At 39.2% G+C, this 23,187-nt stretch overlaps 1 long non-coding RNA gene across 1 annotated transcript in view; it reads right to left on the bottom strand.

The window, feature by feature from the left end:
- Nucleotides 1–23,187, bottom strand: part of LOC141583917 (uncharacterized) — a 44,418-nt gene that overhangs the window by 16,149 nt on the left and 5,082 nt on the right. The window contains exon 2 of the long non-coding RNA XR_012516751.1: nt 16,784–16,881. This is a non-coding gene — a long non-coding RNA (uncharacterized LOC141583917). The remainder of the gene's footprint in view (nt 1–16,783; nt 16,882–23,187) is intronic.

The following is a 23,187-nucleotide window of genomic DNA, read 5'->3' as shown; positions in this document are numbered from 1 at the left end:
TGGACATCATGGGGAACACATTGGTGGAAGAAGACACAAGCTTTTTCTCAACAAGGTTGTTGAGCGCACACCAGCGTTAGAGCAGGCACCGCCAGGCTAGTAGGCCATCAACCTGTGGGAACAGGCGGAGTTTGGCAGAGGCAATTGGAGGAGAGCAAGACGGGCCCACTGAGCAGCCAGAGTCCAGAGAAAACCATTTCCCTTCTGGCTCCCCCATCCCCTGACAGCTACTTTTACTCAGTAAAACTTTGCACTCATTCTCCAATCGCACATGTGATCCCATTCTTCTGGTATAGCAAGGCAACAACCTAGCATACAGAAAGCCCTCTGCCCTTGGGACAAGGTAGAGGGTCTAACTGAGCTGGTTAATGCAGGCTGCCTATAGAAAGCAAACTAAAGGAGCCCCCTTTAACAAAGGTGCACTGGGGCTTCAGCTGTAAACATTTACCCCTAGACACTGTCGGAGCCCCACACCCTGCCAGTGTGTATGCTTCTCTAGAGGTCTGAACACCTGGGCATGGAAGAAGAGAGCCACTCCCCGCTTCCCCTCCCTCCGAGGGGGACAAGGAAAGCTTTCCCTTTTCAGTGTCATTATTTATTAGCATTACGAATAACATAAACTACTTAATTGCCACTTTTTGCAGTTATCAACTCATAGTGCTATTTTCCAAAAAATGACAATAGTTTCCTAGTTTATTAACCTTAAAAAAAAAACCATAGTAAACAAGATCAGGCCAGGGGTGGTGGCTCATGCCTGTAATCCCAAAAACACTTTGGGAGGTGGAGGTGGGAGGATTGCTTGAGGCCAGGAGTTTGAGACTCACTGGCAACATGGTAAAACCCCATCTCTACTGAAAATACAAAAATTAGCCAGGTGTGGTGGTGTGTGTTTGCAGTCCTAGCTACTTGGAAAGCTGAGGCAGGAGAATCACCTGAACCTGGGAGGCAGAGGTGGCAGTGTGCCACTACACTCCAGCCTGGGCAACAGAGCCAGACTCCATCTCAAACAAAATATAAACAAACAAATGATAAAAAAAAAATCATGAAACTAACAATTGGTTTATGAGGTCTTTTTGTCTCAATAAATTGATTTCATTAGAAGCACATTCTTGTGTTATGTGCAATTACTGGAAAACTCACGCAATAAAAATGTATGCCTTTGATATATTCAATGTTTTCTAGTTACTACAATTCATCAGTTTTGCTTTATACACACACACACACACACACACACACACACACACATAAAGAAGGTATTAGTAGTACACCAATCATCATTGTAATCTCTCAACCATCCGCAGAAGATTTAAAGATGTGGTTTTTGTTTTCTCGAAGAACAAGTAAGTAACATTCTTTAATTAAAGGTCTATTTTTCAAATCAAGATGCTTTAACTCCTGCACTGACCATCTCTCTTTTGAAAATGAAGACCCAACTTTAGAGAGTACTGCCCTTTCTATCAAATTTATACTAACAAAACCACATCCAAATGGAAATAAAACTTTTTCTGAGCCATTGGTATCTTTAGCAAAATTAACACTAACCAGAATAAAATATCTGCTCCTCACAACCATAACTAACACACCTCTAAAACATGTTTCATTGCCACCAAACTGAGTTAGAATTGCTTTGACTGCAGAAAAACCTGGAATTTCAATTAACCTTATATATTTTTTAACTCATTTTCCACTTTTTTCTTCCTTAACCTTTCCATAGTCAATGATCCACAAGAACCCTATTCCTTATACAAAATAAAATATAAATATGCTAGAATCTCATTAAAAACCAATTGGTTGAGCTGTAGATTTGGTTATTATTTAAATTCAAGCATAGGCTTCATGTTCAGCAAGATAGATGCTACATTTCAATAACCATAACCTAGTACCCTATTACAGGGCCTTGATTTCTTGATGAGTGGCACTCCTTGAATTTTGTTAGCTGATTAACAAAAGGTAAAGTCCTCATAGAAAGGAGAAAGGAGAGCAAGGAGACACCCAGATGTAATGCAGACTTAAGTACAGCTTGGGCTACATTTGTTTGGAATAAGTCCAGTTACTATTGTGGCAAAGCTGCCCCTTGAGATGATTAAGAAGAAAACAGGTGGCCTTGTGTATGGAATTGCTTACATAAGTTTCAGAGGTAATTAAAAGTTTCCTTTCTCTCCATTTCTTTCTGTGCCATTAATGTGCATTTCATATATGCCTGATACTATGGATTAAAACCCCCAAATGAATCATTAGAGGCAGTCTCTAAATTATAAACAGGCTTAGAATTCTAAGCAACGTTTTATTTGGACTTTGTAATTTGTTGCGTTTTTTGTTGTTTGTTTGTTTGAGATGGAGTCTTGCTCTGTCACCCAGGCTAGAGTGCAGTGGCGCTATCTTGGCTCACTGCAACCTCCGCCTCCCAGGTTCAAGAGATTCTCCTGTCTCAGCCTCCCAAGTAGCTGCAATTGCAGGCGCCTGCCTCCGTGCCTGTTTCACTATCACCCATGTTGACCAGGCTGGTCTCGAACTCCTGATCTCGTGATTCACAGGCCTCGGCCTCCCAAAGTGCTGGGATTACCCGGCCCTGTAATTTTTTTTCTTACAGAAACATTAATTTAAGTGGTTCTGAAGTAAGCTAATATGTATGCTATGTATTATACAAAGGAAATAGTGAAAATTTATAACACAATTTTTTAAAATATTCAGTCATAAAATAAAACAAGTAGAAAATATACTAAATTATTAAATACATATAACTGTGTAATAATAGTAATTAAATAAAAATGCATGAAACAAATAAACTGAAAAAATGTTTTATCTTATTTTAATGATTATAGTGGAAGATAGTAGTATTTATAATAAGTAAAATGAGCACTCCATTGACATTATCAGATCAAAAAGCCTGGCATTTAATGGAGTTTCAATGTTCTTTTTTTAAAATTGTAATAAATATTAGAAAATGCCCATCACATGTGAGGCTGGCTCTTTGCTAGGTTTTATGATAATACCAATCCTTAAGGAGCTCACAGTCTTGTTTAATAAACATTCTTTTTTTTTTTCAGCATAATACCAATAAGATTTATTTTTATAGTTAACAAACAAAATACTATAAAGGTAATTTGTTTGTTCTAAGTCCTTTTGTTCATATATTCATAAATGAGTTAAATGTACTGTCTTTGTATTTCCACCAATAATTCTCTGAAATGAAATTTTGTTTGAAGGCATGCTATTTTACTCCTAGCTTCTATTTTTTAATTTTTCCAAAATAAACAAATGTTACCTGAATTTGAAATGCATTGATTGGAAATGTGTTGACTGGCATAGAGCCATTAGCATTTGTTAGCAAAATTACATGGGAAATTTGGGTTGGCTACATTTCTGAACTTTCTCTTCATACATCTTGGTTGTTTCATTTGACATACGGAGTATATGACTTATAATTTAAAAAAAGAAAAGAACAGACTCTACTGAGACTGGCACCACCAACTTTATATTTCAGATGTGTTTGGAGTCCAAATATTGAATCTGGAGCCCTCCACAGCCAGGTGACTTGTCACTAATGCTGACAACAAAAGACGTGAAGGAGTTTTGAAAACAATCAACTATCGGCTGGGCGTGGTGGCTCACGCCTGTAATCCCACCCCTTTGGGAGGCCGAGGCGGACAGATCACAAGGTCATGAGTTCGAGACCAGCCTGGCGAACAAGTTGAAACCCCATCTCTACTTAAAAAAAAAAAAATACAAAAATTAATGAGTCATGGTGCTGTGCACTTGTAATCCCAGCTACTCGGGAGGCTGAGGCAGGAAAATTGCTTGAACCTGGGAGGTGGAGGTTGCAGTGAGCCAAGATCCTGCCGCTGCCCTCCAGCCTGGGTGACAGGGTAAGATTCCGTCAATAAAAGGAATGAATGAAGGAAGGAAGGGAGGGAAGGAGGGAGGGAGGGAGGAAAGGAGAGAGAGAGGGAGGAGGGAGGGAAATAGTCAACTACCTGGAGTTTGCAACAAAAACTGTGTGAGTTAGCACTTTCCACCTGATATACGCAGTCTGTGGTTTCTCCTGGATAAAGCTAGGATAGTGATACTAGTAGCTTATATCTAATGAACTCTCTCTATATGCAGAAACTCTTGTAAGAGCTTTATATTAAACTTACTTAATGTTGAGCGTTCATGCATGGCATACAGGATTTTTGTTTTTTATCTGTTACAATCATTTTCCCATTTCCTCTGCCCATGCATTGCAGAATCCCACCCGAGTAGCTGGGATTACAAGTGCACACCACCATGACTCGTTAATTTTTGTATTTTTATTTTTTAAGTAGAGATGGGGTTTCAACTTGTTGGCCAGGCTGGTCTCAAACTCATGACCTTGTGATCTGTCCACCTCGGCCTCCCAAAGGTGTGGGATTACATACTACATTTCAGAATCACTCTAATTTTAAAAAGGATTTATCCATGTATACTTCGTACATCTTTGACTTATCATTTTCACCTTTTCAAAAAATGGCTGTTTCTACTTCTGTGTCATTATTATCATATGTATGTTCTTATTAGCACTTAATCCACTACAGTAAATCTCTTTCTGCTTAAAATCGCCAGATAAGGTTCTATTCACCAATCCAAAGTAAAGTTTATTTCACTCTTTTTATTCTTTCTACATCTTAGTTTTAGTTTCTCCATTTTTTTTCTCACCTCTCTCACTTTGTCAACATATTTTCTCTTAGTTTTAGAAAAGTAGCATGGTAAAATGTAGCATGCACTATTCTTGTAGTCAAATAATAAGTTCAAACCTCAGTTCTTCTCCTCACAAGCTATATAACTCTAGACCGACAACTTAATAAACATCTGGTTCTTCACCAGAAAAATAACTCCCAAGATTATAAAAATGAAATAATATTAGCACCTTAGCATGTTGAAAGATCAGACGAGATGAATATGAATGAGATTCTCTGTTCATGTGAAATCAGTCTTTAGCCAGGAAGAGTTAGCACTCAAGACTCTCCTGACCACTGTAAGCCCACAGCCTCAATGCCGGATTGTGATTTTGGACTCCGACTCCTGCATTCCTACTTTATTCAAGTTCTAATTCAGGAGACAGATTTGCAGCATTTGCCTTGGAGCTGCAATATAGCCACCTGGGACCTCCTCGTGAGTGACCAGGACCCAGACCTAAGCCAGGGATGGGCAGATGGATGTGTGGAAGGTCTGTATCTAGAGCTAGAGTCTTCTATGTGTAAATCCATCCCCCAGGTGACAAAAAGAGATGGGCCAGGCTTAGATATCAAAAAGTGAAAGAAAGACATGTTTTCCTGAATAAAGAGAGAAGCAGCTTGGGCAAAATGGCAAGACCCCATCTCTACAAAAATAAAATAAAAATAGCTGGGAATAATGGCACACACCTGTAGTCCCAGCTACTTGGGAGGCTGAGGCAGGAGGATCACCTGAGCCCAGGAGGTTGAGGCTATGGTGAGCTGTGATAGTGCCACTGCACTACAGCCCAGGAATAGAGTGAGACCCTGTTGAGACAGAGAAAGAAAGAGAGAGAGAGAGAGAGAGAGAGAGAGAGAGAGAGAGAGAAAGAAAGTGAGAGGTCTTTAACCTATAGGACAGGGATTTCCCACTTGCACCATTTTCTTAAGAGAAATGGTGGATTCTTCCCCTCCAACATAGAGGAATATATCAAACACCCAGAGCTGTCCAACCCACTTGAAAGTCCAACCAGTGTCCAGTCCAAGCAGACAACAGTCCTTCCTGTGTATCAGGAAGGAAGTTAAATTTAAAACATAGCAGCATAGTTAAGCAAGTGAAAGCAAAAGACTCCTCCACTTTTTTGTTTGTTTGTTTTGAGATAGAGTCTCGCTTTGTCACCCAGGCTAGAGTGCAGTGGGGCAATCTCGGCTCACTACAATCTCCACCTCCCGGGTTCAAGAGATTCTCCCACCTCAGCCTCCCGAGTAGCTGGGATTACAGGTGCCTGCTACCAAGCCTGGCTAGTTTTTATTGATTTTAATAAAGACAGTGTTTCGCCATGTTGGCCAGGCTGATCTTGAACTCCTGGCCTCAAACGATCGACCCGCTTCAGCCTCCCAAAGTGCCGGGATTACATGCGTGAGCCACTGCACCTAGATGACTATTTCTGGAAGGAAAGTTTAGGGTGGCAAATAGAAGAACAGCAACAAAAGCTTTCCAAATAGAGAATCCCATAAGCTACAATTAGCTACTTGTAGCAAATCTGGATTCCAAAACCCCAATTAATCCACATTTTTTCACTTAAAAAATACTAATCAGAGAATTAGTTCCAAGCATGCTATAAGCTAGGATAACATATTAGTGAATAAGACAAAGTGTCTATCTTCACAAAGCTTACATTCTTGCAAGGAAGAGCAACAATAAACAGGTAAAGAAGTAAGTAATATCATTTCATATAAAAACTAAAAATATGCAGGGTAAAAAAAATAGAGTCATTAGGCAGGTTAGTTGGAGGAAACTTATTCGAGAAGGTAATATTTGAACAGAGACCTATTTGTGTGAAAGAACAGCTCATATAAAGACCTGGGAGAAGAATGATCCATGCTTTGAGGCGGAAAGGATCTTAGTGTGATCAAAACATAGCAAGTAGGCAACTGGGGTGGAGGTAGAGAGAGAGGAAGACAGTGGTAGAAGAAAGGGTCCTAGGATAGCTCTCAATCTTGGCTACCCATCAGAAAATTCTGGGAAGCTTTAAAATTTCCTATGCCCAGCTAAGTCAGTCTTTTCACATTCCCACATTCTCAGGTGATTTCCCATGTACAGTCAAGATTAAGAATCTAGGCCCTTCTGGGCCAAGTAAGGATTTTAGGCTAGGTGTAATAGGGGGTCACTAGAAATGTTCATTTTGTTCTTTCGTTTTATTTTGTTTTTTGTTTTTTAACAGTGGTGTGTCATTATCTAACTTATATTTGCGAAAAATTACTGTAGTTCCAGTGGGAATGGGAGACAACAGAACCAAGTCAAAAGTAGAAGCAGGAACACCAACAACAGGCCACTGTGGCCAATGTGGGTGAGAGATGAAGCTGCAGGGTCAAGAGGCAGCAGTGGAGGCCGTGGGAAGCAGTTGCGCTTGGAGTGTTTCATCAAGTCAAGAGCACGTGCTGATGAATGGAGACAGATTTGAGGAGAGAAAATCAAGGATGACGTCTAGGTTTTAATACTGAGCCACTGGATGTAGGTGATGCCACTTACTGACTCAGGTTGTAGAGTCTCCTAAACCTGGAGCTAGATCAATTTTGAGACAGAAACCAAACAAGACAACATTGTTGATTCATAATGCCTTGTCAAATGCAATTCTTCAGCATATATAAACAGAATTCACACTGCTTTTCCTTCCTCTGCCTGGAGGTATAAGTCATGAGGCAGAGAAGCGTTGGCATTTCTCTCTCAATAATCAGGGTGCTGTAAGAAGTTGCGCGTGCTTCTTAGGTTTTTGTAGGGATGAGTTGGAAATTGCTTCAGGAAATGACAGTTTCTGAAATGTTTGGATTAGGTTTCCTGGAGCAGAGAATTTGGGGTGAGACAGTGGGTTTATGATTAAACTATCTATTTTTTTTATTTTCCATCTCTGTCTATGGCATAGTCCTGTTACACCTTCATGCTTAAATCTTACAGGCTATCACTTCAACTCGGTTTTGCTTTCTTGGCAAAACAGAAGATTTTATTGCGGAGATAGATTAACAAATCAAATGAGCAAAGAAACAATGCCTAAACAATTCCTAAAGAGGATTTAAGCACATGACAGGAATTAATCTCCCTTCAGGCAGATAGTTAGATATCTGAGAAATGGACAAAGTTGCCTACTTGGCATACCTTACTTAAGAGCAATGAGTTGTTGGCACACACACTACAGAAATGAATGCTAATGTCTACCTGAGAACATATGCAAACATACTAGAGTAGCCCAAACTGGAAACAAGGAAGTCAATCCATACCACAGCAGATAAATAAGTTGTAGAACAATGTGCTACACAAGAATGAAAAAGAAGGAACTATAGCTATGTGCAGTGATGTAGATGAATTTCACAGATGTATTATTGAAAAAAAGAAGCCACACACAAAAGAATGTAAACTGTAGGCTGGGCACGGTGGCTCACACCTGTAATCCCAGCACTTTGGGAGGCCGAGGCTGGCAGATCACCTGAGGTCAGGAGTTTGAGATCAACCTGGCCAACATGGTGAAATCCCGTCTCTACTAAAAATACAAAAATTAGCCGGACATGGTGGCGGGTACCTATAATCCCAGCTACTCCAGAGGCTGAGGCAGGAGAATCACTTGAACCCGGGAGATGGAGGTTACAGTGAGCCAGGATCATGCCATTGCACCCCAGCCTGGGCAACAGAAAAAGACTCCATCTCAAAATAAACAAAATAAAACAAAACAAAAAAATGTAGACTGTATGATTTCTTGTATGTCAAGTTCAAGAGCAGGCAAACTGTTCTGTAGTGACAGAGATGACAACAAGGCTTATTTTTGGAAGGAGGTAGGAATTAATTAAGAGCAAAGACTGAAAATGTTCTATAACTTGATCTAAGTAGTGATTACTTTTTACACATAAAAATTCATCAAGTTATATACTTAGTATTTGCACACTCATACACACACATGTGTATGACATACTTTTATACTTTCTATAAAAATATATATGTAAGCTATAGATACAAATGTAGTATAACCTATATACTTCAATAAAAGTGAGTATTGAAAATAATCTAAATGGTCCCAGCCTGGCCAACATAGCAAACTCCCACCTCTACTAAAAAAATTTAAAAATTAGCCGGGCATGATGGCACATGCCTATAATTCCAGCTACCTGGGAGGCTGAGGCACCAGAATTGCTTGAACCTAGGAGGCAGAGGTTGCAGTGAGTCGAGATCATGCCCCTGCACTCCAGCCTGGCTGACAGAGCAGAACTCTGTTAAAAAATTAAAAAAAAAAATGGTCATAATTTCTAGTAATTAAGTTCTCACAAGAAAAAATACTTGCAAAGCAAGTACCAGGAAGTTCAGGCTCCAATACAGATTTTTCTGAGAATAGAGCTCATCATACACGTATATGAACAACTAATTTCAAGTATCTATACAATTATACTGAGGCCCAGGAGTGATATTCTATTGGTTGGTTGGTTGGTTTGTTTGTTTGTTTGTTTGTTTGAGATAGAGTCTTGCTCTGCCACCCAGGCCAGAGTGCAATGGTGAGATCTCGGCTCACTGCAACCTCCACCTCCTGGGTTCAAGCAATTCTCCTGCCTCAGCCTCTTGGGTAGCTGAGATTACAGACGCATGCCACCACGCCCAGGTAATTTTTGTATTTTTAGTAGAGATTGGATTTCAGCATGTTGGCCAGGCTGGTCTCAAACTCCTGACCTCAGGTGGTCTACCCACCTTGGTCTCCCAAAGTGCTGGGATTAGATGAGCCACCATGCCTGGCCCAAACGATTTATTTTTGATTCATCAGCACTAGCTAATCAGAAAGCATACCCAGACTATCAGAAGAGACACCAGCTTTTATGACAAAACTGCGTGCACTTCCCAGACATCTGTCCTCTGACTTTTATGAATCTAATAAAAGAATCCATGGAAAAAACTAGAATTCTTGGAAAAACAGATTGTTTTATTGGGAAGAGGGGCTAACACATCAAATAAGCGAGGAAACAATGAAATGAAATGAAAACTTTCTACAATATGAAAAACATAGTTTTATACTATAAACAACGTTGATATAGTGGGTTCAAACATATGCAGGCTGACGACTCCAGGGTGTTCGTCTCACCCACTCTGCTGTGCTTCCTTTGCACCAGGACATCAGGAATATGTTTCTGAATTTCCTCATTAGGAAGCTAGCCTTTGCTTGCACTTGCTCAAATATATACGTGTGTGTGTGTGTGTATACATATATATATACACATATATATGTGTGTGTGTGTGTATATATATATATATATATATATATATATATATATATATTTAGATGGAGTTTAGTTCTTGTTGCCCAGGCTGGAGTACAATGGTGTAGTCTTGGCTCACCACAAACCTCCACCTCCTAGGTTCAAGCTATTCTCCTGCCTCAGCCTCCCGAGTAACTGGGATTACAGGCCTGCACCACCACATCTGGCTAATTTTTTTATTTTTAGTACAGATGGGTTTTCACCAAGTTGGCCAGGCTAGTCTTGAACTCCTGACCTCAAGTGATCCACCTGCCTTGGCACCCCAAAGTGCTGAGATTACAGGCATGAGCCACCACCCCCAGCCTCAAATATATATTTTTAAGCATGAATCTGTATCAGCTAACTTATATGAAAGGTTTGCTCTTCTCATTAGACTCTGGGTATGACTGCATGGTGCTTTACCTCTGCATTTTCTTTTTCTTTTCCTTTTGAGACAGGGTCTCACTCTGTCAGTCAGGCTGCAGTGCAGTGGCATGATCACCGCCTGCTGCAGTCTCAACCTCCCTGGGCTCAAGCCATCCTCCCATCTCAGCCTCCTGAATAGGCAGGTCTAGAAGCACACACTACCATGCCTGGCTAAGTTTTACAGTTTTTGTAGAGAAGTGGTTTCGCCATGTTCCCCAGGCTGGTCTCAAGCTCACGTGCTTGAGACTCAGCCTCATAACGATCTGAGACTACTGGTTAAGCTGCTGCGCCCAGCCCCAGCTCTGGATTTTCAACTGATCCTAGGTATCTGTAATTCCTCCAAGGTACTACATTTTTCTAGGCAGTGTGGTGGTAAGCTTCGGCTTTTAAAGTCACTTGTACAAGAAGGTCTCCTGCACTTCCTTCACCAGGCAGCCTCAAGTATGCTATGACACTTTCTATTAATCACCATTAAACAGTCTCTTCTACCCTGAGAATAGTGCCTTAGACAGCTACCATTTGATCACTTCCTACCCAATATTGTATATGTCATACCTGCATTCATCAGATGAGTTTTGAAGATTAACAACTTCATTCCTAATTCTCCAAAAATTATTACATTTACTTCATGTCAGATAAATGAGAATGTTTACAACCAACAGATAAAAAAGGGTAATTTATATTCAAGTATCTAATATATAAAAACCTTTTTTGTGAAGAAATGTCTCGTATTTAAATAACCTAATATTGGCTGGGTACAGTGGCTCATGCCTGTAATCCCAGCACTTTGGGAGGCTAAAGCAGGCAGATCACTTGAGGTTAGGGGTTTGAGATCAGCCTGACCAAATGGCAAAACACTTCTCTAATAAAATACAAAGTTAGCTAGGTGTGGTGGCATGTACCTGTAATCCCAGCTACTCAGGAGGCTGAGGTGGGAGAATCTCTTGGACCCAGGAAGTGGAGGTTACAGTGAGCCAAGATTGCACCACTGCACTCCAGCCTGGGTAACAGAGCAAGATTCCATCTCAAAACAAACAAATAAATACAAATAAAAAATAACCTAATATTTTGGGCTTCATCTTAACCAGGTTTTCCTTCCTATTGTAGTTACTGACCTTGAAATGTTACCAAACCTGTTAAAAAGGATGAAGAATTTTGGAAGATGGAATGAAATTTAGTAGTGACATAAAGGCTGGGCAAGGTGGTTCACGCCTGTAATCCCAGGACTTTGGGAGGCCAAGGCAGGCAGATCATGAGGTCAGGTGATTGAGACCACCCTGGCTAACACAGTAAAATCCCACCTCTACTAAAAAAAAAAAAAAAAAAAAAAAAAAAACTTAGCTGGGTGTGGTGGCACACACCTGTAATCCCAGCTACTTAAGAGGCTGAGGTAGAAGAATTGCTTGAACCCAGGAGGCAGAGGTTGCAGTGAGCCGAGATTGTACCACTGCACTCCAGCCTGGGCGACAGAGCAAGACTCCATCTCAAAACAAACAAACAAACAAACAAACAAACAAATAGTGACTTAGAATAAATTGTTTAAGGAACAAACTTTAAAAACCGCTCATCAAGATCAAACAAACAATGTAGATAGGAAATTATAACCTGATAGAACATAGATTCAAACATGTATCACAAGTTTGCAGTGTCTTATCTTTGCATTAAAAAAGAGATAAGGAAGTGTTCCATTTTTTTCTTCACAGCCCTATTTTATCAGTAGTCTAGGTTTCATAACTTGGGGTGGACCTAGAAAATTTGGAACATTCAGGTAATAGCAATATGATGATTAAGGGATTAGTAATACCTAGACTTGCACTTCCAAGATTAATTGATGCTTCATAAGACTCATCATTTTCATAAATGTCAGGTAACTGTTTAAGATGCTTTAGTTTTTGTTCAAAACAAAATGTTTCGTTCCGCTTCCAAACAACTAGCAGTGAGGTGATTTTGTATTTTTTATGTTAAAATTTAGCTTAAAATCTTTCCTTCAGAGAGGATTATGTCTTCTATTAAATTGTAATTTTGACTATCACAATCTTTTCCCAGCAGGAATATTTGTTTGTTTGTTTTTAGCCTAAGCTAGATACTTGGCTAGAGGATTCTAACCCATGAATAGGCTAAACCCATGATTATCAAACCCATGTTTGGTTAGAATTTAATTAAGTTTATCTGAGATATTATATAAGCATTTGAAAATACACTGTAAAATGATTCAACTCCCATAGGATGGTAATAATATTGGGTTTTTAAACTTTTTATTATTATGAATGCACACTAGTTGTACATATTTATGAGGTATATGTGATATTTTGATAAAAGCACACAATGTATAATGATCAAATCAGGGAAATTGGAGTATGCATCATGAATGAAGCATTCATCATACTGCTTTTTCTGTAATTCCCCAATGATTAACCACCTTTAGTAGTTTATTTGTATCACAGCCCTTATAATCAAGTCATATCCATTTGAATGGTAGGGGGACAGAGCAACTACCTTGACTGTTGGTTAAGTTCAATAAAATCATAGAGGTGGAAGGAATTTTAGTGATATAGTATTGACCTTAACAAGTTACATGAGTTGTAATGAACAGCGACCAAGTGATTCTCTATGGCTTTGATTTAGGTCACAGAGTCCTGGACAGCTTTATTCATGTCTAAACCAAACCTACCTTTCTGTAAGCAAAATTATTCTTGTCCTGTCTTCAGGGTATACATGTACATGGAAACTTTGTCCTTTGCTGTTGGGGATTTTTAAAAATGTGCTTGAGTGTAATTTAGGTAACCCTCCTAAAGTCAAAGGTGTTTGTGTTCTCTGTATTCTAATAACCATTTCAGCAGCTAAATTATTCTGTTGCCTTTCACTTCATCATCTTCAAGTTACTTTCCTTAAATTATTTCCCTTAAATATTGAGAGAATTACTAATCTAGCATATTTAACATAACCTGAACATAATCATTTCTTTGGTTGGTTAAGGAGAAAGCGTGCACATGGATGGTGGGTGTGTACATTCTGAGTCCTAGTTGTCAAGGAGATCACAATCAGATGTTATTACATAATATAACATGACATATCAGTTTGGAAGAAGTATAATTTAGAAGAAAATAATGTGGTTCCTGGAATCGGATATTATGGGTTGGTATTCTAGCTGTACTATGTATTAACCAGGAGAATTTGGACACGTTGCTTAACCTTTCTGGGTTTCCTTCCCTCACCATAAAGCATGGATAATAATAGTGAAAGGATTAAATAAATTAACACATGAAATACTCAGGATAGTGCTGGGCTCACAGTAAGTACACAGTAAGTGGTAGTTGTTCATTATCATGTTATTGTATACATATATGACATATTGACATATTTAGGCTCCTCATACATTTCCTAGTTGGAAACCTGGCGAATTCCTATTCACCCTTCAGTACCCTGACCGAGGTATAATACCCACCATGGGCATTTCCGCTCCCAACTCCCCAACAGACTGACTGTGTGTGACTTGGTGCCAGTTTGAACCTCCTGCCTAATTCTGACTCTGAGCTAATTGTAGGCTCTGTGAGAGGTGGTGGGACGGGCCCAGCAGGATGGTGGGCTGCAGGTCAGACAGCGTGGGCTCTAGTCCTGGCCTTCCAAGCTGGAGTGGGACTTCACCCCTTGAGCTTGATGTCCTGTGTGGACTGTCCTGAGGACTAAATGAGGTTGTGCCTGGCAAGTCACATGAGCATGCAGGGGATAGGTTGAGGGTCATTTGTTTTGTCAATGAAAAATATGCCCCCAAAAAACCTCTTTTTCATTGTAGAAGGTCTGACTCCACAACCTACCACTTAATATGAGCATTAATTGACTTGAGTACTTTCCACCAATCCCCATTTTTCCCTTATGTTTTCCCATATACCATAGGGATTATATACATATTTATCTTCAAGTATTTTTATTCTTTTTTTTTTTTTTTTTTTTTTTTTTTTGAGATGGAGTCTTGCTCTGTCACCCAGGCTAGAATGCAATGGTGCGATCTCAGCTCACTGCAAACTCCCTGTCCTGGGTTCAAATTATTCTCCTGCCCCAGCCTCCTAAGTAGCTGGGACTACAGGTGCATGCCACCACACCCAGGTAATTTTTGTATTTTTAGTAGAGATGGGGTTTTACTATGTTGGCCAGGATGGTCTCAAACTCCTGACCTCAGATGATCCACTTGCCTCGGCCTCCTAAAGTGCTGGGAATACAGGCTTGAGCCACTACACCCAGCCTATCTTTAAGTATTTTTAAATTCACTAATTCAGGAGATTCTTGTTCACCTCACATTTTCAGAAGAAAAGAGAATTCACACAAAGTGAGTAGCCAAAGTCACTTAAAATTGGTTTTCCTTACACTTTCCCTCCCAGTTACTGCCTTTTTGTTGTAAGGAAGAAGGGGCTATTTGCCATCACCAAAGGGCTTTTCAGCGGCATGGTGAGTTCAGTAAAAATTTTTTTTTTCAGTCATATAATGAAACCTCTAACACCATGCAGCAGTAATTTTCAGTTTTCCATTTGTCCTCAATTCAATGTACACAACCAGGTAGTAAAAAAAATCATGTGAAAATTATTTTTTAAGTATTGTAGATGAAAAGAACAAAAAGAGAATTAGTCTGATATTTAACAACCATCAACAGTTAAAATCTAAAAACAAGGGGTATAGTAGGAGTTCAGTTTAGCATCTTGGCAAACTTCTTTGCTTTCTACTTGTTGTAGACTAATTTTTGACTAATAATTTCTCATTTTTGACTAATAATTTCTGTGAAATCAAGGCCTGCCCTTCTGTGCTCCACCAAGTTGCTTACTTTGCTACCGTCAGCCTCAATTAGTCCAGGGAATGGAATGGAGAGTATGAGCACCTATAGCATTTAGAGGGTGGATTTATTTGGTATTCAATGTATTAATAAGATTTTAAAAACATATTTAGGAGAAATTGCTAATTAGTATATAATCCTGATACTAATTGCAAAAAAGTATTTTTTGTTCTGTTTTTTTTTTTTTTTTTTTTTTTGAGAGACAGGGTCTTATTCTGTCACCCAGCCTACAGTGCTCTGGCATAATCATAGTTCATTGTATTCTCAAAAACCTGGCCTCAAGCAATCCTCCTACCTCAGCCTCCCAAGTAGCTGGGACTATAGGCATGCATCACTACATCCAGCTAATTTTCTTATTATTTTTGGTAGAGACAGTCTCAGTATGTTGCCCAGGCTGGTTACGAATCCCTAACATCAAGCAAATGTCCCTCCTCATGTGCCCGAAGTGCTGGGATTACAAGCAAAAGCCTCCATGACTGGCTTACAAAAAATATTGTTTAAATTCTCTTTCCTCAACAAACATAGGGAAAATAATTATATTTCCCCTCCAGCTTTTCTGACAATACACCACTTTCAGTGGTTTATCTTAGACATCTCAAATCCTTGGAAACAATTCCTGAACTTAAGACTTCTGAGTGTAGAATCAAAAAGAAAATAAACTGCCGAATCTGAAGCTTTGCATTTGAAATTTGCATTACTGTACTTATGTCTGTTCCACTGATTCACATACTCCCCCTACAAGATTTTCTCTATACACATTTTGAAAAGTGGTGTCTTTACTGAATAATTTCTCTACACACACCCACATTCACTTCTTAGTTTATTTAAATTAGCAATTGTGTCTGCCAGAGGAAAGTTCCATTAGAGATACAAGGTCAGTTTCCTAATCAGTAGCCACAACACAGAATTAAGTAAATTAGTCTATGGTCATACCACCCTGAACACACCTGATCTCGTCTGATGTCAGAAGCTAAGCAGAGTCAGGCCTGGTTAGTACTTGGATGGGAGAATTACATAAATTAGTTTTGTTTTTGCTTTTTTTTTTTTTTTTTTTTTTTTTTTTTTTTTGACACAGAGTCTCACTCTGTTACCCAGGCTGGGGTGCAGTGGCATGATCTCGGCTCACTGCAACCTCTGCCTCCTACGCTCAAGCTATTCTTCTGCCTTAGCCTCCCAAGTAGCTGTGATTACAGGCCTGTGCCACACGCCCGGCTAATTTTTGTACTGTTGGTATAAGTTGGGTTTTACCATGTTGGCCAGGTTGGTATTTATCTCTTGGCCTCGAGTGGTCTTCCCTCCTTGGCCTCCTGAAGTGCTGGGATGTTACATAAGTGAGCCACCACCGTGGCCAGAATTAAGTAAATTAATTTCAAAGAGAGAAGAAACCATTTTACCTGTATATTGGCTAAATTATTTGATAGCTAACATACATAATATATACCATAATTCTGTCTCACTCATTACTTAATATATCCTAGTGTTATTTGCTTTAGGTAAAATGATCTATATTAACTAAAACATTGCAGTAAGTTAAAGTCTACTCCTTTGAAGATGTTTAACAGTAATACAGACTAATTCCACACTGGAGGACACTCACTTTTTCAGGTTTTTTCCTTTTTCCCTTCTCGGACTCCAGGATTAGCCACACATACAAAAGGGCAAGGCAGGATTTTAATGTCCTTTCCTTGAAAACATCTGAAATAGAGAAAGAGGTGTGTCTAAGCACAAAAAACGACTGTTGCTAAAATGGTGTTGCTTTCTTATATGTCACATATCTCCAGACATAATGAATCTGGAAATCAGGATAATTACCACCTTTGCTCTCCTATTCAGCTTTTATGGATCACCTGATTTTTCCTTTTTTCATCTAAAGAGATGTGTGAAGCCAGGCAATTTGACTGCAGATTTTCCCTGTACAGATATAATTTGAAGAAGATTGAAAAAGCTTCATTCTCTTTAACTATTTGGTTTTATTTCATACAAAGAAAATGAAATGACAGAACAGTTTTTCATTTGGCTTTATTTTGGCAAATGCTATAATTGAAAGTGTAAAACCAATCAATGACACCTCTGGTTAAAAATTATTTCTGAGAAGTATCCCGAAGGAGTGATTTCTGAGGAATAATATGCAGCCTTCAATTTACTTTATCACAGCTGGATATAAAGTTAAATCCCCGGCTGGAATTTAACCACCCAGAACCAGGCACCAGATGGCTTATCTGCACCTCATCCCGACAGCTGTGTCCTGATATGCACAGCTGGTCTTCACATTTGAATGACAATATTTAAATGATAACATTATGTAATGTAGAAAAATGTGTTTGGGTGGCATGGGTCTTGAAAACTAGATTGCACAGTTGCTCTTAATGGTAAACGCACAGCCTCCACAGCTAATTCACATTCCTTCTATTTGTGTTGATGGGTCTTGGCTGGAGATAAAGGTTGACTGGCACATGGCAACATTCCAGGGCCATTCATATTGTACTGCCATCTATCCATAATGACCCTCCTGGGTACTCACCATGTTAGATTTTCCTTCACATTAAAATAAGCACAACAGAGTTTCCATTGTGAAGCAGGAGACTTTTACAATTTTGCAATAATTAATAGATACTGCATTCTGCTATGGTGGAGGAATTAAAAAGTACTTGATTGGAAAGCAGCTGCTATGGCGATTCTTCAACGTTGTTGGGATACTATTACTCCTATCTTAGTTGAACCACAAATGTCACCAGGTCATGAAATAAAACAAAATTAATATAACACAATTTAGTACTTTAAATAAAAAACTCCGTGAAGGGCAATTCTCAAGGAAATATATTTGAATACATTTCAGACACGAATGAAAAATCTGGCATATTTCAAATGTGAGATGGACGAATGAATGTGTAAGAGTTCCAGAAAATACCTAGTGGCAAGTTTTCTCATTTCACAAGTAGACAGAGATTTGCTATGCTGCTGCTCAAACTCTGATGCATGTATGCACCACCCCAGTGACAAAAAGAAAACTTATCCTTAATGTGTCTCCAAAGCAGTCATGGATAGAAGGAAGAAACATTCTATTTGTAGTAAGGAGCTGTGGATATAGTATCTCACCGCTACTTTCAGTTTCTATAGGTTTGGTCCTGTCATTTCACTTTGATAAACCTCAATGCTTTCACCAGAAAAATGGGAGCCATAGATGATAATACACATGTGACTCTGTTTAGTAAACTGCTATGAAACAGAAGAAAGTGGTGTGACTCTTACTGCTGCTTGGTTCTCTAGGGGACTCACTAAATAGTACTGCCCTTCCCCACAAGGGTTCTCAATAAACTGAAACATAAAATTAAGGAGTGGCACAGAAAGGACTGAAGACCACTTTCATAATTAATAAAGGCTAAGTCAGAGGCCATCCCTTGCTTCGAGAGTCAAATGGACTTCCTAGCATTAAACCCCAGGAATGGACAGATTTATGCTGTGAGGCTTGACAAAGCAGAGGCAAAGGATACAGTCCCTGTGAGCAGCTCAGGATCAACAGGAAAAAGGTCAAAGATGAGGCTGGCATACCTGGTTTCATCTTTCAAATTTACGAATCAAAGAAGCCACTCAAAGCAAAAGAACAGAAGGACTGTGCTGCACTGAATACCCTCGATATGAAAGGAAATGTACGGAGTGTCTTCCTCTCACATTCCTCAGCTTTTCTTCTTACTCCAGCTGACTTAAACATCAGTGCTTGGTCACCCAGGGATATGGCTCTCCTCTTCAGAGGAAGATACCATAATCGAGCAGGACAGCCCTACGCCTACTTCCATGAAGCTACTCTCTCAATATCAGTAATCACTTCTGTGAGTATCTTCCCGAGTCCACTGTGAACAACATGGATTTTATCCTCATAAGGCCCAGAAATCTGTTAGAGTACTACATTAATTAAATCAACTCCAAGGTCACTCTGTACCCAAGGCCAAAAATGCATTCCTCATCCTAAGCTATGTCCAGTCACATTGTTCAATGTAACTAGGTCAAGCTCGGTGCTTCGCTTTCTCTTCTTTACACCACATATCCAAGCTATCACCAAGCCCTGTGGGTTCTTCCTTCAAAACCACTTCTTGGCCAGGCAGGGTGGCTCATACCTGTCATCCCCCCACTTTGGGAGGCAGAGGCGGGCAGATTACCTGTGGTCAGGAGTTTGAGTCTAGCCTGGCCAACACGGCGAAATCCCGTCTCTACTAAAAATACAAAAATTAGCTGGAGCTGGTGGCAGGCGCCTGTAATACCAGCTACTCAGGAGGCTGAGGCAAAAGAATCGCCTGAACCCAGGAGGGCGAGGTTGCAGTGAGCTGAGATCTCGTCACTGCACTCTAGCCTGGACTACAAGAACGAAACTCCGTCTCAAACAGACAAAAACAACAAAACAAAACAAAAACCCCCTTCTCATCACTTCACCATGAGCATCCCTCCCCAGCAACTCCATGATGCTGCTGCATTTTCCTGGGTTCCATGAGTTCTACTACTCTTACTCTACATTTGTTTAGTATCCATCAGAGTAGGAATTTCATCTGTTTTATTCGCTACTGTATCCATAACACCTAAAAACATTCCTGACACATGGTAGGGAACCAACAAATACTTTTGAAAAGGGAGCGGAGGGCAGAGGAAGGGAGGGGAGGGCAGAGCAGGGGAGGGAAGGAGATGAGAGAGGAGGAGAAATGTAAAAGAAGGGAGGAAGGACGAGAGGGAGGGAGGGAAAAAGAGGTAAGAAAAGAAAAAGGCAAATGAAAAGCAACAATTGTTAGGGTTTCTAAGGCTAAGATACCCTTATGTTGCAAGACACCCTCTTCAATTTGTGGTTGAACCTCCCTTTGAAGCCTAGAATACAATGTTAGTGGTATAAGAAAAGAGCTGGGATCATTTATTAAAAACTCTTTATTTTCCAACTCTAGACCTGCACTTTGTCATTATCAGCAATACCAACAGCTTTCCCATCAACCAACTAGACTCCCTCTATGGGAGGGGATAACTCTCACTTCTTGTGTTATAACTAGGTGTTTTAAAACGATACTGAAGAAAGGCTGTGATTAATTAGGATTCAGCAATGTTAGGCTACTTGATTCAAATGGATCCTCATTCATGTTTCACAATCTTTTTTGTTCAGTTGTTGCCCATCTTCATGAGACTTTCCATAATAAATCTTTTAAAATGCTTCACCAATTTCTAGTCACCAATTCAATTTCAAATCTGTTGTAATCTTGGCGGGTGATTTTTACTACTCTAAGAGAAGATCAAGATTAGCAGGTATTAATTCCCCCATGTGCCTTTAATCTTTTACTCTTAAAAATAACCATCTTTTTCCTCACAGATGGAGAATTGTCATTTTCCTTTCAATCTCTCCTTGAGCACCACAGTCATAATTCTGATGTTGATGTAGCTTCTTTGGTCCTTGAGATCTAAATAAGATAGATTTAGATTCTGAATTTATACTCTTCTGAAGTCCAAAGTCCTTTAAAATGTTTCTAGATATTTATGCAGCTCTCAAATTTTCAAGCTCACCTAAGTATCTGAGCTTCTGTTTCTGTATATGCTATTCCCCTTATATACTATGTGGGGGCTAGGGGGTTTTTGTTTGTTTCTTGAGACAATATATATATTAGTAGACAGGGTTTCTCCATGCTGGTCAGGTTGGTCTCGAACTCCTGACCTCAGGTGATCTGCCCACCTCGGCCTCTGAGAGCGCGGCGCTTGGCCTAAAATTTTTCTTTAGAGACAGGGTCTAGCTATGTTGCTCAGGCTTGTCTCTAACTCCTGGCCTCAATCAATTCTCATGCCTCAGCTTTCCAGTAGCTAGGATTATAGACATTCACCAGCACGCCCTAGTGCACAGCATGTTTATAACAGCTTTATTCATAATTCCCAACACTTGGAAGCAGTCAAGATGTCCTTCAGTAGGTAAATGGATAAATTGTGATATATCCAGACAATGGAATATAATTCAGCACTTAAATGAAATGAGTTATCAAGCCATGAAAAGACATGGAGTGCATAACACAAAGTGAAAGAAACCAATCTAAGAAAGCTCCATGCTGCCTAATTCCAACTAGATGACATTCTGGGAAAGGCAAAAACTATGGAGACAGTAAAATGGTTAGTGGTTGCCATGGGTTAGAGGGGAGGGAGGGATAAATAAGTGGAGCAGAGGATTCTTATGATACTCTAATGGAATACATGCCAGAATACATCTGTCAAACCCATAGAATGTATAATACCAAGCGTGAACCTGAATATAAACTATGGCTGTGGAATGATCATGATGTATACAATTTGTTCATCAACTGTGACAAATGTGCCACTCTGATGGGAACGCTATCATGTGTGGGGGCAGGAGTATACTTTGTACTTTCTGCTCAATTTTGCTGTGAACCAAAAATCATTCTTAAATAAAGTCTTCAACTTAAATGTAAGACCCGAAACTATAAAAATTCTATAACAAAATCATAAAATCTAGGGAAAACTCTTCTGGACATTGGTGTAGGCAGAGAATTTATGATTAACTCCTCAAAAGGAAATGTGACAAAACCAAAAATAGACAAATGGGACTTAATTAAACCAAAAAGCTTCTGCACAGCAAAAGAAGTAATCAACAGAGTAAACAGACAACCTTCAGAATGGGAGAAAATGTTTGCAAACAATGCATCTGGCAGAGAACTAATATCCAGAATTTATAAGGAACTCATGACAAAAACAACTAATAACCCCCATTAAGGAGTAGGCAAAGACATGAACACGTTGTTCAAAAGAAGACATACAAGTGGCAACCAACCATATGAAAAAAAAATGTTCAAAATCACTAATCATCAGAAAAACGCAAATTAAAACCACAATGATACCATCTCATACCAGTCAGAATGGCTATTACTAAAAAACCAAGAAACAACAGATGTTGGCAAGGATGTGAAGAAAAAGGAGCACTTATACACAGTTGGTGGGAATGTAAATTAGTATCATCTCTATGGAAAACAGTATGAAGATTTCTCAAATAACTGAAAATAGATCTATCCTTTGATCCACTGATCCCACTACCAGGTATCTATCCAAAGGGAAGGAAATCGTTTTATCAAAAAAGACACCTGCACTCATGAGTTTTATCACAACACTATTCGCAATAGTGAAGTCATGGAATCAACCTAAATGTCCACCAACAAACAACTGGATTTAAAATGTGGTGTGTGTGTGTGTGTGTGTGTGTGTGTGTGTGTATACATACATCATGGAATACTATTCATCCATAAAAATGAATGAAATAATGTCCTTTGCAGCAGAGTTAACGGAACGGAAGGCCACTATCCTTAGTGAAATAACTCAGAAACAGAAAGCAAAAACTTGCATATTTTCATTTATAAGTGAGAGCTAAACAATGAGCACACATAGACATTTAGAGTGGAATAACAGACAGAAGACCCCAAAAGGTGAGAGGGAAGGAGGGGGTGAAAAATGAAATACGACCTATTGGGTTCAATGGATACTGGCTGGGTGATGACTACACTAAAAGCCCATACTTCACCATTACTTAATATATAACACAATTACACTTATACCCCCTAAATCTATAAAAATAACAAAATAAGAAAAACTAAAAAATAAGAAAAATAAAAATTTTGTTAAGTCTTAAGAGAACATGTTATAGAGGTTCTTAGGGGTTTCTGAGGTATTGACAATATTCTATTTCTTATATAAGCTGTGATTACATAAGCATTCATTTTCTACAAAATTCTTTCATCTCTTTAGGTTTTATGCCCTTTTTTGTATTTACATTGCACAATGAAGGTTTTTAAAAAGCATAAATTTTAGTGATATGCAGAGGTCAAAGATATATTAAATTAAAAAGCAGGTTCTACAACAGTGTGTATAATACCAAGATTTTTCACTAAACAGATAGATACATATCAAAATGTTAAGAGGCTGAAGATTTTCAGTAAGGGCTAGAGTGCTTCAGAGATATCTGAAGGACACAAAAATAAGCTATGT

The sequence above is a fragment of the Saimiri boliviensis genome, chromosome 3 (assembly GCF_048565385.1).
Source record: "Saimiri boliviensis isolate mSaiBol1 chromosome 3, mSaiBol1.pri, whole genome shotgun sequence".
In the NCBI taxonomy this organism is placed as follows: Eukaryota; Metazoa; Chordata; class Mammalia; order Primates; family Cebidae; genus Saimiri; species Saimiri boliviensis.
Note: the sequence above shows the minus strand (reverse complement) of the source record. Positions and strands in the feature narration are given on the sequence as shown.